Source organism: Anomaloglossus baeobatrachus, chromosome 1, assembly GCF_048569485.1.
Source record: "Anomaloglossus baeobatrachus isolate aAnoBae1 chromosome 1, aAnoBae1.hap1, whole genome shotgun sequence".
NCBI classification, from domain to species: domain Eukaryota; kingdom Metazoa; phylum Chordata; class Amphibia; order Anura; family Aromobatidae; genus Anomaloglossus; species Anomaloglossus baeobatrachus.
Window position 1 is genome coordinate 236657905 of NC_134353.1, and position 15829 is coordinate 236673733.

At 42.1% G+C, this 15829-nt stretch overlaps 1 pseudogene; it reads right to left on the reverse strand.

Moving 5' to 3' along the window:
- Positions 1 to 6879: 6879 nt before the first annotated feature.
- LOC142295396 (uncharacterized) overlaps positions 6880 to 15829 on the reverse strand; it is a 64982-nt pseudogene continuing 56032 nt past the window's right edge.

Here is a 15829-nt window from a genome sequence, read left to right on the forward strand (position 1 = left end):
GGGTGTATAAAAAGAGAGATTAGATCTCGTGATACCAACGTATTGTTACCCCTCTATAAATCACTTGTAAGGTCACATCTGGATTATGGGATCCAGTTTTGGGCTCCACATTTTAAAAAGGACATTCAAAAGTTAGAGTCAGTTCAAAGGCAGCTAACTAGACAAGGACTGGAAGGCCTCCCATATGATGACAGGTTGAAAAAGTTAGATATGTTTAGCCTACAAAAACGATGTCTCAGAGGAGATCTCATTTATATTTATAAATACATGTGTGGTCAATATAAAGGACTGGCACATGATTTATTTCTTCCAAAGACAATGCTAAGGACCAGGGGGCATACACTGGGGGTGGAAAAAAAGTGATTCCGGCAGCTAAATAGGAAAGGGTTCTTTACAGTTAGAGCAGTGAGACTATGGCATGTCTTACCACAAGAGGTAGTAATGGCAGATACTATAACAGCTTTTTAAAAAGGGCTGGGTGATTTCCTCAGTACATACAACATTGTTGGTTATAAGTGACTTAGGGACAAAATGTAGAATTGGTGGAGGAAGGTTGAACTAGATGGAGCTAGGTCTTTTTTCAACCTAAGTAAATATGTAACTATGTAACAGAGAAAAAATACTTTATTAGAAATAAATACAGAGACACACTTAGAGACTTCATGTTTATTACTCCCTCTCACCCCTCCACGATCGTGGTCTTCTGTCTTCTTTCTCCTTCAACCCATGCAGCTCTGCTATATCAGACAGCACAGGAGAGGAAGAACGCTGCTGCTCCCCGTGCAGTCTAATCACTCAATGAGTGAGCAGAACCTGCGGGTTGGTAAGCGGTGACATCACCGCTGCCATCATTGCAATAGTAACCTGACAGGTGGGTTACTATAGCAACAGTAATCTCACCTGATTCCCGGTGCCGCTATTCACTAGCTGTGGCAGGGACGGGGAGCCGAGAATGTGCCAGAGCATCTCGCTGGTACACGGCGCTTGTCGAGTATACTGAGTACTGAGATGCTTGGCTGAGCACCGGCGAGATGCACTGACAGGACCTAGCATGACGTCATAGCCATATGACCGGTCTGTAACAAATGAGGTAATACAACGTGACTGGTCCCATGGGTATGACGTGACGGAAGGTCCTATCATCAGTGCTGGTTACCAGGAGGGCACAGCAATGATCGGAAGCAGAAGCGGCGGGAGACAGAGTCTGCAGGATAGTATAACGACAATGTTTATTACTAACTGTATTCTTTATTTTACAGCCCCCCTGCCCCATCCCATAACTGTAAAGTCCAAGTCCAGTGTTCGGACGCAAGTTCGTGTCATCTCAGAAACCGAACACGAACTTTGCAAAATGTTTGGGCACGGCTTCCGAACACCGAACAACCGGGGTGTTACGGCATGGCTAGCTGATAGGCATATTTCTCAATCTATTAGTCTATCAGAAGTCATGGCTGCTGCTTGTAGATAGGTGACTGAACTGCAACTAGGCAAATGCTACTAAATATCAGAGTCCAGTGAGTTAAAGAACCCAAAGGGAGGAAAGTAAAGGTAATACCATGAACTCTATTACAACAGAGAGGGGTATGAGGTATAGCTATAGTAATGGCAACTCTGTTACTGCACAGGGCGCCAAGGTCTGAGATCTCGTCTTACAAATCACATGGATGCTCTGATATAAACTCTACTAAGCACTGTTAATTCACATTGTCAGGTTACGACTTATCACTTCTGTTACTTCACAGAAGCAAATATATATATGTGGCGTACACAGTACGAATAGGGTGTATTTAGTGGACACTAACCGCATCCCTCAATGGAGGAGACTCAAAGGGTGTGTAGAGGAGTCAATGAGGTCAGTAGCTGCTATCAAGAACTACTGTGGAGTTCCACCGGCTAACCACCAGTGAACCCAGTACTAGTGTAGCCCAGAAGCTCTGCCTAACCGGCAACTGACCCTAAACTGGTCTGATATGACCACGACGCCTCGCCTTACACCGGCCTCCTAACCCTGTATCAGTCCCAGAGGACTTCGACGTCTGGCCCTGTACTAATGTGGTAAGTGCTTGCTGCACCACATATTAAGATGACTGAGCGCGGCCATGTGGGTGCCCAAGACTTATATAACCTAAGGACAGCTCAAAAGATAAAGATCCCTATGGCCCGCCCAAACCATAACCAAAGAGCGATCTTCCATGTGACCACACGTCACTAATGATGTCACTGTGGCCAATGGGATCATGCCACATAATCTGTGATGTCATTAGGGCCAATGGATCGCGCCACGTCATCTATGATATCCCTAGGCCAATGGGATCGTGCCACGTCATCTGTGATGTCACCACAACCAATGGTATTCTGCCACGTCATCTGGACACCTGATGCACTAAGTGTCTGAGCATGCTCAGAAGCCTGAACCACTGACTTAGTCTCAGAATTGAGACTATCAGGCTGAGCATGCTCAGAAGGCACAACCCAGGACTTGAGCTGAAAACACCTAGATGTTCGGGTCAGTACCTGAGACTCAAGGAAGCGAACCGAACGAGGCCGAGCATAGAGAGAAATCGTCCCAGGAGGCATCCGAGAAGATGCCACAGCTCGGTTTGTGATGAGGGGGTCGCCCATCCCTACTCACCAGCTCAATTATCAATAGGTTAATAGAATTTTTGCAGCCTCTATACATATTATATTAAAATCGTTCAAATTTGTTGATTTCAATGAAAACTGTCCAGCAATCTGATGTAAATGGAGGCCCCATAACTCTCATCCAGCAGAAAGAACAAATATGGGGGAGTTGAGAAAAGTAGTGGTCTGACAAACAAACTTTTGTTTAGCTGACAGCTACTTTATGTGCAGGGCCTGGTTTCACGTAATCTGTGTTAGATTTGCGTATTAAAAAAAAACATAACTGGTTTCTTGGGTGATTTCTTGATGTCTATTACATTCATACTCCAAAATCAGAACTAGTGACAAATTTGGGAGACATCCAGAAGGGACAAATATTTGTCAAAACTGTGAGAAGTCAGATTTACTATTTAGGCAGCAACTGTGTAAGCTGATAGAAGACAGGAGAGGGAAATATTCCTTAAAGGCTAGCCAGGCTATAAACGTCTGCTGTCTACACAAACAGTAGAATTATATACAATCTAGCACTGTCTTGACTGAAACAATATGCATGCCCTCAACTATATAAACATTCGGTAAATCCCATCCAAGGTCATTGCCTTCCATTCTTTGGAAAATATTATTATATTATGAACGAAGTTGGCAAAAGTGACAGAAATCAATATACAAGTATAACTGCAGAAATAGATCAATTTTAATACCAAACTCTAGATATGGTTGCAACCATACTTTTGAGTTTAGTAATACATTTCTGTTCATAATTCATTTTCCTTATTTAATTTTAAAGACAGGATGAATTACTGCATACCAGACTGTGGAAAGGAAATGCATGCGACTTCCATGAGACTTGGCTACTGTCCTATTTAATTCTTAACTGTGGAACAATTAGACACTGAGTTTCTTCTTCTCATATCCAAGTCATTTCTTTGCCCTCAGGGTTTAGTTTAACGGAAGGTCAATGTTTAATTTCATAAACCTAAAAGATTGTATTCAAGCTAATGTTATAATCCCTGAAGAAACTGCTTTAAAAACATCAAACTAATGGGTAGCCACAATAACTTCAGAAACTGTGACTTCACTAAAATATTATTCATGCCGTGCACTTCTGGAAAATTGTGTTTAAATAAGAAAGTAAAGTTTATATATATATATATATATATAATATATATATATATATATATATATATATATATATACACAGTGCAGACCAAAAGTATGGACATACCTTCTCATTCAAAGACTTTTCTTTATTTTCAGGACTCTGAAAATTGTAGATTCACATTGAAGGCATCCAAACTATGAATTAAAACATGTGGAATGAAATACTTAAAAAAGTGTGAAACAACTGAAAATATGTCTTATCTTATAGGTTCTTCCAAGTAGCCACCTTTTGCTTTGGTTACTGCTTTGCACACTCTTGGCATTCTCTTGATGAGCTTCTAGAGGTAGTCACCGGAAATGGTCTTCCAACAGTCTTGAAGAGTTCCCAGAGATGCTTAGCACTTGTTCGCCCTTTTGCCTTCACTCTGCGGTCCAGGCTCACCCCAAACCATCTCGATTGGGTTCAGGTCTGGTGACTGTGGAGACCAAGTCATCTGGCGTAGCACCCCATCACTCTCCTTCTTAGTCAAATAGCCCTTACACAGCCTGGAGGTGTGTGTTGGGGTCATTGTCCTGTTGAAAAATAAATGATGGTCCAACTAAACGCAAACCGGATGGAATAGCACACCGCTGCAAGATTCTGTGGTAGGCATGCTGGTTCAGTATGCCTTCAATTTTGAATAAATCCCCAACAGTGTCATAAGCAAAACACACCCACACCATCACACTTCCTGCTCCATGCTTCACGATGGGAACCAACCATGTAGACTCCATCCGTTCACCTTTTCTACAATGACACGGTGGTTGGATCCAAAGATCTCAAATTTGGACTCATTAGACCATAGCACAGATTTCCACTGGTCTAATGTCCATTCCTTGTGTTCTTTAGCCCAAACAAGTCTCTTCTGCTTGTTGCCTGTCCTTAGCAGTGGTTTCCCAGCAGCTATTTTACCATGAAGGCCTGCTGCACAAAGTCTCTTCTCAACAGTTGTTCTAGAGATGAGAAGGTGTGTACTGTATATATATATATATATATATATATATATATATATATATATACTGTATATATATATATATATATATATATATACTGTATATATACAGTATATATATATATATATATATATATATATATATATATATATATACAGTTAGGTCCAGAAATATTTGGACAGTGACACAAGTTTTGTTAATTTAGCTGTTTACAAAAACATGTTCAGAAATACAATTATATATATAATATGGGCTGAAAGTGCACACTCCCAGCTGCAATATGAGAGTTTTCACATCCAAATCGGAGAAAGGGTTTAGGAATCATAGCTCTGTAATGCATAGCCTCCTCTTTTTCAAGGGACCAAAAGAAATTGGACAAGGGATTCTAAGGGCTGCAATTAACTCTGAAGGTGTCTCCCTCGTTAACCTGTAATCAATGAAGTAGTTAAAAGGTCTGGGGTTGATTACAGTTGTGTGGTTTTGCATTTGGAAGCTGTTGCTGTGACCAGACAACATGCGGTCTAAGGATCTCTCAATTGAGGTGAAGCAGAACATCCTGAGGCTGAAAAAAAAGAAAAAACCCATCAGAGAGATAGCAGACATGCTTGGAGTAGCAAAATCAACAGTCGGGTACATTCTGAGAAAAAAGGAATTGACTGGTGAGCTTGGGAATTCAAAAAGGCCTGGGCGTCCACGGATAACAACAGTGGTGGATGATCGCCGCATACTTTCTTTGATGAAGAAGAACCCGTTCACAACATCAACTGAAGTCCAGAACACTCTCAGTGAAGTAGGTGTATCTGTCTCTAAGTCAACAGTAAAGAGAAGACTCCATGAAAGTAAATACAAAGGGTTCACATCTAGATGCAAACCATTCATCAATTCTAAAAATAGACAGGCCAGAGTTAAATTTTCTGAAAAACACCCCATGAAGCCAGCTCAGTTCTGGAAAAGTATTCTATGGACAGATGAGACAAAGATCAAACTGTACCAGAATGATGGGAAGAAAAAAGTTTGGAGAAGAAAGGGAACGGCACATGATCCAAGGCACACCACATCCTTTGTAAAACATGGTGGAGGCAACGTGATGGCATGGGCATGCATGGCTTTCAATGGCACTGGGTCACTTGTGTTTATTGATGACATAACAGCAGACAAGAGTAGCCGGATGAATTCTGAAGTGTACCGGGATATACTTTCAGCCCAGATTCAGCCAAATTCCGCAAAGTTGATCGGACGGCGCTTCATAGTACAGATGGACAATGACCCCAAGCATACAGCCAAAGCTACCCAGGAGTTCATGAGTGCAAAAAAGTGGAACATTCTGCAATGGCCAAGTCAATCACCAGATCTTAACCCAATTGAGCATGCATTTCACTTGCTCAAATCCAGACTTAAGGCGGAAAGACCCACAAACAAGCAAGACCTGAAGGCTGCGGCTGTAAAGGCCTGGTAAAGCATTAAGAAGGAGGAAACCCAGCGTTTGGTGATGTCCATGGGTTTCAGACTTAAGGCAGTGATTGCCTCCAAAGGATTCGCAACAAAATATTGAAAATAAAAATATTTTGTTTGGGTTTGGTTTATTTGTCCAATTACTTTTGACCTCCTAAAATGTGGAGTGTTTGTAAAGAAATGTGTACAATTCCTACAATTTCTATCAGATATTTTTGTTCAAACCTTCAAATTAAACGTTACAATCTGCACTTGAATTCTGTTGTAGAGGTTTCATTTCAAATCCAATGTGGTGGCATGCAGAGCCCAACTCGCGAAAATTGTGTCACTGTCCAAATATTTCTGGACCTAACTGTATATATACACACACATACATATATGTATATATACTATATATTGCTGGGTACGGAAATATGTAGACAATGATACCAGATTTGGCATTTTGGCTGTGTACCAAAATATAGTCAAGATGCAATTATACAATAAACTAGCTGTACTACCCGGGTTAACAGCTGCTGTTAACAAAATAGAATGTATTAACAAAAATGTATTCTGCACACAAAAACCACAAAACAAATAGATAGAGATGTAATTATTAAAAAGCAAAAACTAAGCTAACAGAAGCATTTCACAACATATATTTCAACACCACAGATATTCCACACAGATTTAACTAAATTGGCCAAGTAATGTGAAGTAATCTTCTACTCCTTATTCGAGAGTCTTTTGATAGACGACATTCGTAGTTCTTCCTTCAGGTGCAAAGACGAACAGATTTTTGGCTGTTCCAACTCTTGAACAGGCCACATAATAAAGTTGACCATGAGAAAAGCATGGAGATTGTAAATCAATTCCAACTACTTTCAAAGACTGTCCCTGAGCCTTGTTGATGGAAATAGTAAATGTCAGTCGAACAGGAAACTGGAGGCGTTTAAAATCAAAAGGCAAATCAGATGGAATAAGAGGAATTGTTGGAATGAAAACATCTTCTCCTGTGGCACATCCTGTCAAAATGGTTGCCTCAATTACATGTGGAAACAGGTTCTTAATCAAGAGTCTTGTTCCATTACACAGCTTTGGTGGATCCAAATTTCTCAATAGCAGAATAGGTGCTCCAGGTTTTAGAAAAAGGTTGTGAGGAGGAAGTCCTTGTGGCTCCAAGGAATTGAGGAACTCAGTTGGATAAAATAATGCTTGAACAGGGTCTATTACTGTATCCACTGACTTGTAGGTTGTGCACTCACCTGGAAGGAGATTTAGAATTTGAAGATTGATCTTGTTGACGCTGTCATTTTTGGGAGCTAGAATAGCTCTTTTACACAGCCAGCCAGAATTTTTGAAGTGGAGTTGGATGTTTGGAAAAACCTTTGCTTTAAACTCCTCAATTGAAGTCACAATGCAACAAAAGTTGCTTGGGAAGGTGATCTGTCCAGTGGTTGAGTTTACGGGTGCTTTATCATCTCCAATAGTCAACAGCTGGCTCGAAAACAGTCTAGCAGAAACATCACCTGTCATGTATACCCTCATGTTTGTGTTCAGGGACATTTTCTTTACTTTTCTCCAAAGGTATGATGCTTTGAGACAGGCATTGAGTTCATCTGCAGGGGTTGATCTTAGAATAACAGGTAATGTTTGTCGGAAGTCACCTGCCAAAACAACAACTACTCCTCCCATGATATATTTGTTGCTACGCAGGTCTTACAGCAATCTGTCCACTGCTTCCAGCTCTTTTGTGTGACATGGTGCATTCATCCCAAATGATGGCACTGCATTTTTGAAGCAATTTGGCCAGTCCTGATACCTTGGCAATATTACGCACGGGGCTGTCACTATGAGACAGGTTAAGTGGTAGTTTGAATGTCGAATGTGCTGTCCTGCCACCTTTTAAAAGCGTAGCAGCAATTCCAGAAGATGCCACTGCAAGTGCAATCTTATTTTGTTGTCGAAATTTTGTCAGGAGCAAGTTGATTACAAATGTCTTTCCTGTTCCTCTTGCAGCATCAAGGAACACAATCCCACCTTTGTTGGTTTCACTGAAACTTAAAATGTAGTTAAAGGTGTCCATTTGATCTGGTACCAATATTGGCTCGTTCTGAGACACAAATGCTGTCAGTTCATCAATATTGTAGTTTGTTTCTATGAAAATCTCCCTACACATTTGTATGCCTTCAGGATTTCTTATTCGAGCAGGGAAACCAAGCAACTGTAAGGCTTTTCCTGACATTGCTATGCACTGATCTTCAAGGAGCATTAACGTTTCATTGAAAATTTCCTCAGTGAAGTTGATGAGTTGCTGAGGATTTTCCCTTCTAATCTGCATGAGGATGTCCTCACTGAGATCAGTTTTGTACTTTGTCCAAATCTCAAGAGGATTTGAAATGCTACAGGTTGTTAGAATAATAGCAAAGATGTGTCTTAGTCGCTTTGGGGTTTGTGTGGCTGCTGCTTCACTGAGGGTCATGTCCCAGTGTCCATCATTTTCCAGAAGTCCTTTTCTTGGCAAGTGTCCCTGAATGTTTCACACACATGTCCTTTGACAGTCTTCAGGTCAGAAAATGATGCAGGGCCTTTGACAACATGAAGTAACATGCGCAGATAGAAGCACTCTGCATTTGATGGATGAACAGTGTAGACATGACCAAGAGTATCAGTTGCTTTCACCCCTGGATAGCCTTCAATATCAAACCCCCGTTTCCTCCGTTCCAGTGTTTTTCTGGAGGCATTCCAAGTGTAGTACTTTGGTAAATCACAGTAGAGAATTGTTTTTGCAAAAGGGTCTTGTTGACACAGCTCAAAAAATGCCAAGAGGGTGGTCTTAGGTGGTGTTAAGAGCTGTTGCAAGTTTTCTGGGTTAAAGTAAATTTTCTGTCCATTTTCAAAGTGCACACTCAGATGCACAACTGGTGGGTAGCGCTCATGAATGGATAATCTTAGTATTCTCCAAACAGCTTCATTGCTGCTTATGTACCTGCCCATCTGGAATGCCTCCACTTAATCAATAATAGGTCCATTTTTCTGAAGTTCAAAAACTGCTTGATCACTTCCTTTGTGGACATATTTGCAGATATACTTGATTGATTTCACAGAGTTGCAAGATTCGACATTTATGTGGGCCTGGAAGATTTTTGAGGGCAAAGGGTTGTAAGGCACTACCCACCTGTTGTCAATTTCTATCTCTTGGAGTGATGATCCAACACGCATTTTGAGCTTTGCTATGAAACCGCCATACCCTGGCTTTCTTCTCCAGTAGACTGGATATCCATCTTGTCCTGTTTGGGTTTCTTGGACCAGGGATCGTGGGTAATGCTTTGAACACCTGCCATCAATCATACAGGAAGAATTTTTGTTGAGACTCCGACACGGACCATGGATCATGTTTTTTGTGATGGTGTCAAACAGCAATGGGTCAATCTGAGAGTCTGGCAATTCGGCACTGATGATATTGTCAATTTCGGTAGGCGGTATTTTTTGTTTCAGCCAGATCAAGATGTGGGCGTGAGGAAGGCCTTTTTTTTGCCATTCAACTGAATACATCCAGCACTGCATCTCACCATAAATATGTGATTTTGTGATGAGATTAATCATTTTTGAAAGTTTCTGTTTGACAACCCGAGCAATAAGGTCATGGTGATTCACTGTTTTTTGTTTTTTTGGCTCGGCAACAGGTGCCCTCCAATATCCTCCCAGGCAGGATTGTAAGAAAATGTGATGAAAAGATCTGGACGGCCATACTTCCTCACATAAGCCATTGCATCTTGTGTTCATTCATGCATGTGTCATGGGCTTCCAGTGACAGTTGATGGAAGAATAACCATTTTCCCCAACTCTTTTGGATCAGCATCATTTGCAACAGCATCTCTAAGATGAATATATTTCTCTGCCCTTAGCTTCTTTTGATTTAGTTGGATATATAAAAGATGTTCACTCTCAATCTTTGCATACATGTCAACAATAAATTGGTGGAAGAGGTGTGTGCATTTCAAGATGTGATTTTCCTCTGCAAATCTTGTCATGATCCTATATACATAGAAGTCCATGGCAGACACATTTTTTCCTGAAGGGTTGCCTGTTGTAGGATCTGTCTGAGGTATTCCAAAGTGATAGCCATCCTCTCCCTGCCAAAAGATGATTGGATATTTCAGAACATCATAGGACCTGTGAGTTTCTGCTACTCGTTGCAAACTATTGTTCCTTTTTTGAAGCACAATGTCACGGCTTTGAAAATCATTACCTACAATCAAGATGGCTACCTCATCAAATGTGGGAGCATTGAAACGTCGCTGATGTTCACCTTGTGGTGTTTTGTCAGCTCGAATGACAACCTTATAATCGTCATTTGGCATGCATTCAAGTGCAGTCTTGAAAAGTTGAACATATGGAGTGAAGGAACTGCTGCAAAATAGTGACAATATCAAGGCGAGTGTTAGGAATTAAAGAGCATCTCTGCTGAGCCTCTGCTTCTGCATTTCCCATGAGGAACAGTTGAAGAAATTGAGGTTCTTCTTGTAATGGAAGCAGTGACCCAATTGAATGGTAAACCTGTCCTTGAACTTTAAATGTCGGCATAAATCCTGTTGTAAACATTTCTTTTTTTGCACCAAATGATGTCATTTGGAAGCAGGAGTTGTACTTCCTAATGTTGTCCAAGAAATGCTTTGATATTGTACTGGTACCTGTCATCAGAGACTTTAGGGCATCTGGTGGTGACAGGAGAGGTTGAAGTTTTATCTTGCCATTTGAACAGCATAAACTCGGCAGGTCATCTTTCCATTTCAGGGCACTGCAGTACATACAGACCACATCCATTTTTCCTATCTGAACTTTAGGATGATCCTGATAGTTTATGTCTGATTGGTAACAAAAGGCAGCATGTTTCAAATCTCCAACCATTTCCTGTGCTCTGGTGGAAGAAATAGCAATTCTCTTAGTGGCAAGTTGGCCTTCTCTCTGCTGAGATTACTTATTGGCTCTTGAAGAAGCAGCTCTTGTTTTCATATCTGTAAGCCTTGCTTCCCTCTCCTCAGAAAGTTCATTGGCTCTTGAGGAAGCAGCTCTTGTTTTCATATCGGCAAGCCTCGCTTCAATCTCCTCAGAAAGTTCATTGGCCCTTGAGGAAGCAGCTCTTGTTTTGTTGTCTGCAAGCCTCACTTCCCTCTCCTCAGAAAGTTCATTGGCCCTTGAGGAAGCAGTTCTTGTTTTCATATCTGCAAGCCTCGCTTCCCTCTCCTCAGAAAGTTCTTTGGCCCTTGAGAAAGTAGCTCTTGTTTTCTTGTCTGCAAGCCTCGCTTCCCTCTCCTCAGAAAGTTCATTGGCTCTTGAGGAAGCAGCTCTTGTTTTCTTGTCTGCAAGCCTTGCTTCCCTCTCCTCAGAAAGTTCATTGGCTCTTGAGGAAGCAGCTGCTGTTCCCATGTGTGTCAGCCTTGTTTCTCGGTCTTCATATTTTTCATTGGCCCGTAATGCAGCTTTCCTTTTCGCATCAGCTGATATTCGTGCCAAGGAACTCCTTTTCTTATGAGGCATTATTGTGGTAAAAATAGTCTGTAACTGACAGTTTCTATATCCTCTCACATAGAAGTAATGTGACTGACATCAGCCTTTCCACCAACATACCCTAATTGACATCCTATTACCTCACACAAGCTTTGTTATACTGAGAATGTCCTTTGTTGCCTATATTAACCAATCAGAGCTCAGATTAATTAACTGTAGCAAAATAGAAGCTGAGCTGTGATTGGTTGCTATTGGAAGCCTGATAAATCTCCAGGCAACAGAAAGCCCTCCCACCTGACAGTATATATTAGCTCACACATACACAAAATAGACAGGTCATGTGACTGACAGCTGCCGTATTTCCTATATGGTTCATTTGTTGTTCTTGTAGTTTGGCTGCTTAATAATCAGATTTTTATTTTTGAAGCATAATACCAGACTTGTGTGTGTTTTAGGGCGGTTATGTGGCGAGGTTGGTGTATGTGTGGTGAAATGTGTGCTGAGGGTGGTATATGTGTTCAAGTACGTGGTAGTGTGTGGCGCATTTTGTGTGTGTGTTCATATCCCCGAGTGTGGTGAGTATCCCCTAGTCAGGGCCCCACCTTGGCAACTGTAAGGTATATACTCTTTGGCGCCATCGCTCTCATTCTTTAAGTCCCCCTTGTTCACATCTGGCAGCTGTCAATTTGCCCCCAACACTTTTCGTTTCACTTTTTCCACATTATGTAGATAGAGGCAAAATTGATTGGTAAATTGGAACGCACGGGGTTAAAATTTTGCTTTACAACATAGCCTATGACGCTCTCAGGGGCCAGATGTGTGAGTGTGCAAAATTTTGTGGCTGTAGCTGCGACGGTGCAGATGCCAATCCCGGACATACACACATACACACATACACACATTCAGCTTTATATATTAGATATGCACTTAAAGTGCTCACTCTCAGCTTTAATTTGAGGGCATTCACATCCTAATTGAAGTAATGATTTACAAATTACAGCTCTTTAATATGTAGTTGCCTTTTTTTCAAGGGTCCAAAATTTGACAATTATCTAAAATGATCTTTAATGAGCTGCATGGGCTATTCCCACCCATCATGATGCAGGTAAAAGATCTGGAGCTGATTCCTGGTGTGGTATTTGCATACCAAAGCTGTTGTTGCAAACTTACAACATGTGATCAAAAAAGCTCTCAATGGAATAGAAAGGGACAATCATTTGTCTGAAAAAAAGAAGAAATCCATCAGAGAGATAGCAGAAAAATTTTAAAAGTGGCCAAATTAACAGTTTGGTAAATTCTGCAAAAAAAAGTGCTTTGGTGAGTTTGAGAATTCAAAACAACCTGAACGTCCACAGAAGGCAAAAGTGGTGGATGATCTCAAAATACTTTCCATGGTGAAGAGAGCCCCTTCAGTAGATTGACTCAAAAGGAGAACACTCTCCAAGGAGTAGGTGTTTCAGTGCTTAAATCAACCATAAAGAGAAGACAGCATGAGAGCAAATACAGAGGGTTCCCCATAAGGTGTAAACCTTTAATCAGCCTGAAAGAGGCTTCCCACTACCTATACATTGATGGTCTATCTTTATTAAGTCATTTAAGTCATTAATGTCTGATCAGCCGGAGTCTGACATGGCAACCCTACTGATCAGGTATTTTTCGTCGTCAACAGCGGTAGCAGGCGGTCTGAAATGCTTAGTTCAGGAGCTGTCCCGTCTTCTATTAACAGCCGCAGCCGGGTATTGCACATGTGCCTCCTATTGATTTAAATGGGAGATGGATGTGCAGTACCAGACTGCAACTGCTATCAGCTGACGAGCAGCTCTGGAAATGAGCATTTCTGGCTGCATGCTGCTGGTATCGATGCTGAGAATACTTAATCATTAAGTTGAAGTATGTCACACACGGGCCAATGAGATATTGATAACCTATCCTAAGGATAGGCCATCAATGTAAAAGTATTGGACAACCTCTTTAAAATACAAAGACCAAATTGGAATTTTAAAAAAAAATCTAAAGAAGCCAGTCCAGATCTGGAAAATTATTTTTGGACAGATGAAGCTTAGATCAACCTCTACCACCGTGATGGGAAGAGGAAAGCATTGAGAAGGCTTGGAACAGCTCATTCTGTGTAAAACATGATAGAGGCAGTGTGATGGCATGAGAGTGTATACCCTCCAATCACATTGGGTCACTTGTTTATTGATGATGTGACTGAAGACAGAAGCAGCTAATACTAATACTAATACTAGTCTACAGGGCTATATTTTTGCTCAGATTCAACCAAATCCAGCAAAGTTGATTGGATGGTGCTTCATAGTATAGATCAGTGATGGTGAACCTATGGCACGCGTGCCAGACTGGACACGCAGAGCCCATTTTGCTGGCACGCGTGCTGTCGCCACAATCAGCCACTTTGAACTGCTGGTGTGATTGCGCCAGCAGTTCAAAGTGGTGTTTAGCAGAGGAGACATTTCCTCTCCTGGGCTGCAGGCTTGTTGCCTAGGAGAGGAGGAGCGTCAGTAGGCGGCGCCGGCGTCCTGTGGCCGTGCGGGATCTGAAGGGACTGAGGATGCAGTGGCACGCAGCAGAGGAGCGAGTGCTAGAAGGTGAGGATTTTTTTTTATTTTTAAGCTGTGTGCGCGGCTGTGCCAAGGTGTGGGGGGACAGAGCCAGCACGGGGCAAATATGGGAGCAAGGGGCATATACAAACAGAGCACGGCCAAAAATGGGAGCACGGGGCAAACATGGGAGCACGGGGCATATACAAACAGATCACGGGTCAAACAGAGCACGGGGCATACAGAGCACGGGGCATACAGAGCACGGGGCATACAGAGCACGGGGCAAACAAAGCACAGGGCAAACAGAGCATGGGGCAAGCAGAGCACGAGGCAAACAGAGCAAGGGGAAAACATGGAGAGCACGGGGCATACAGAGCAAGGGAAAACATGGAGAGCACGGGGCAAACATGGCTGCAAGGATGGAGGAAACGTGCAAAGATGGAGAGAAACGTGCAAAGATGGGGGAAACGTGCAAAGAGAGAGAGAAATATATAAAGATGGGGGAAACATGGCTGCAAGGATGGGGGAAACATGCAAGGATGGGGGAAACATGGCTGCAAGGATGGGGGAAAACATGCCAGCATGGGGTACATTTAGCAGGAAGGGAAACATGACAGGAAGGGGTACATTTACCAGTATGGGGGATACATTTACCAGGATGGGGGGATACATTTACCAGAATGGGGGGAAACATGCAAGGATGGGGGAAACATGGCTGCAAGGATGGGGAAAACATGCCAGCATGGGGTACATTTAGCAGGAAGGGAAACATGACAGGAAGGGGTACATTTACCAGTATGGGGGATAAATTTACCAGGATGGGGGGATACATTTACCAGAATGGGGGGAAACATGAAAGGATAGGGGGAAACATGCCAGGATGGGGGTACATGAACATGCCAGAATGTGGAAAAATGCCAGGATGGGGAACATTTAGCAGGAAGGGTGACATTTATCAGGATGGGGTACATTTACCATGAAAGGGGACATTTACCAGGATAAGGGAACATGCCTGGATGAGGTACATTTACCAGGATGGGGTCATTTAACAGCATGGGGGAACATGCCAGGATGGGATACATTTACAATGATGGGGTACATTTACCAGGATGGGGTACATTTACCAGGAATGGGGAATATGCTTGGATTGGGTACATTTACCAGGATGGGGCCATGATGTGGACAAATATACCAGAATGTAGGAATTATATATCAGGATGGGGGACATGTTTACCAGAAGTGGCCCAGGAAGGGGGATATAACTACACAATGAAAGGGGAGGGTTGCAACTTGTATGTCTTTATGGGATTTCAAGATGTTCAGACTTTGAAATGTAGATGTGGATTACAGGGTGAAATCTGATTGCATTCCATGCTAAAATCTGTCTAATTTGGTGCAATTTTTTCCAGAAAGATCAATCCAACTGCTGTGTCTGGAAAGGGCAGGGGCTCAGCTTCAATGTGTGGTAAGCATGAAAAGTGATGCCCCATGCTGAAGAGAAGAGAAGACGGCAAAGGTAAGGTTACAATCAACTATTTACATAATAGGATTGGTTGGCACTTCGGAAAACAAAATGGGTTTAGGGCTACAGTTTGGGCACTCGGCCTGTA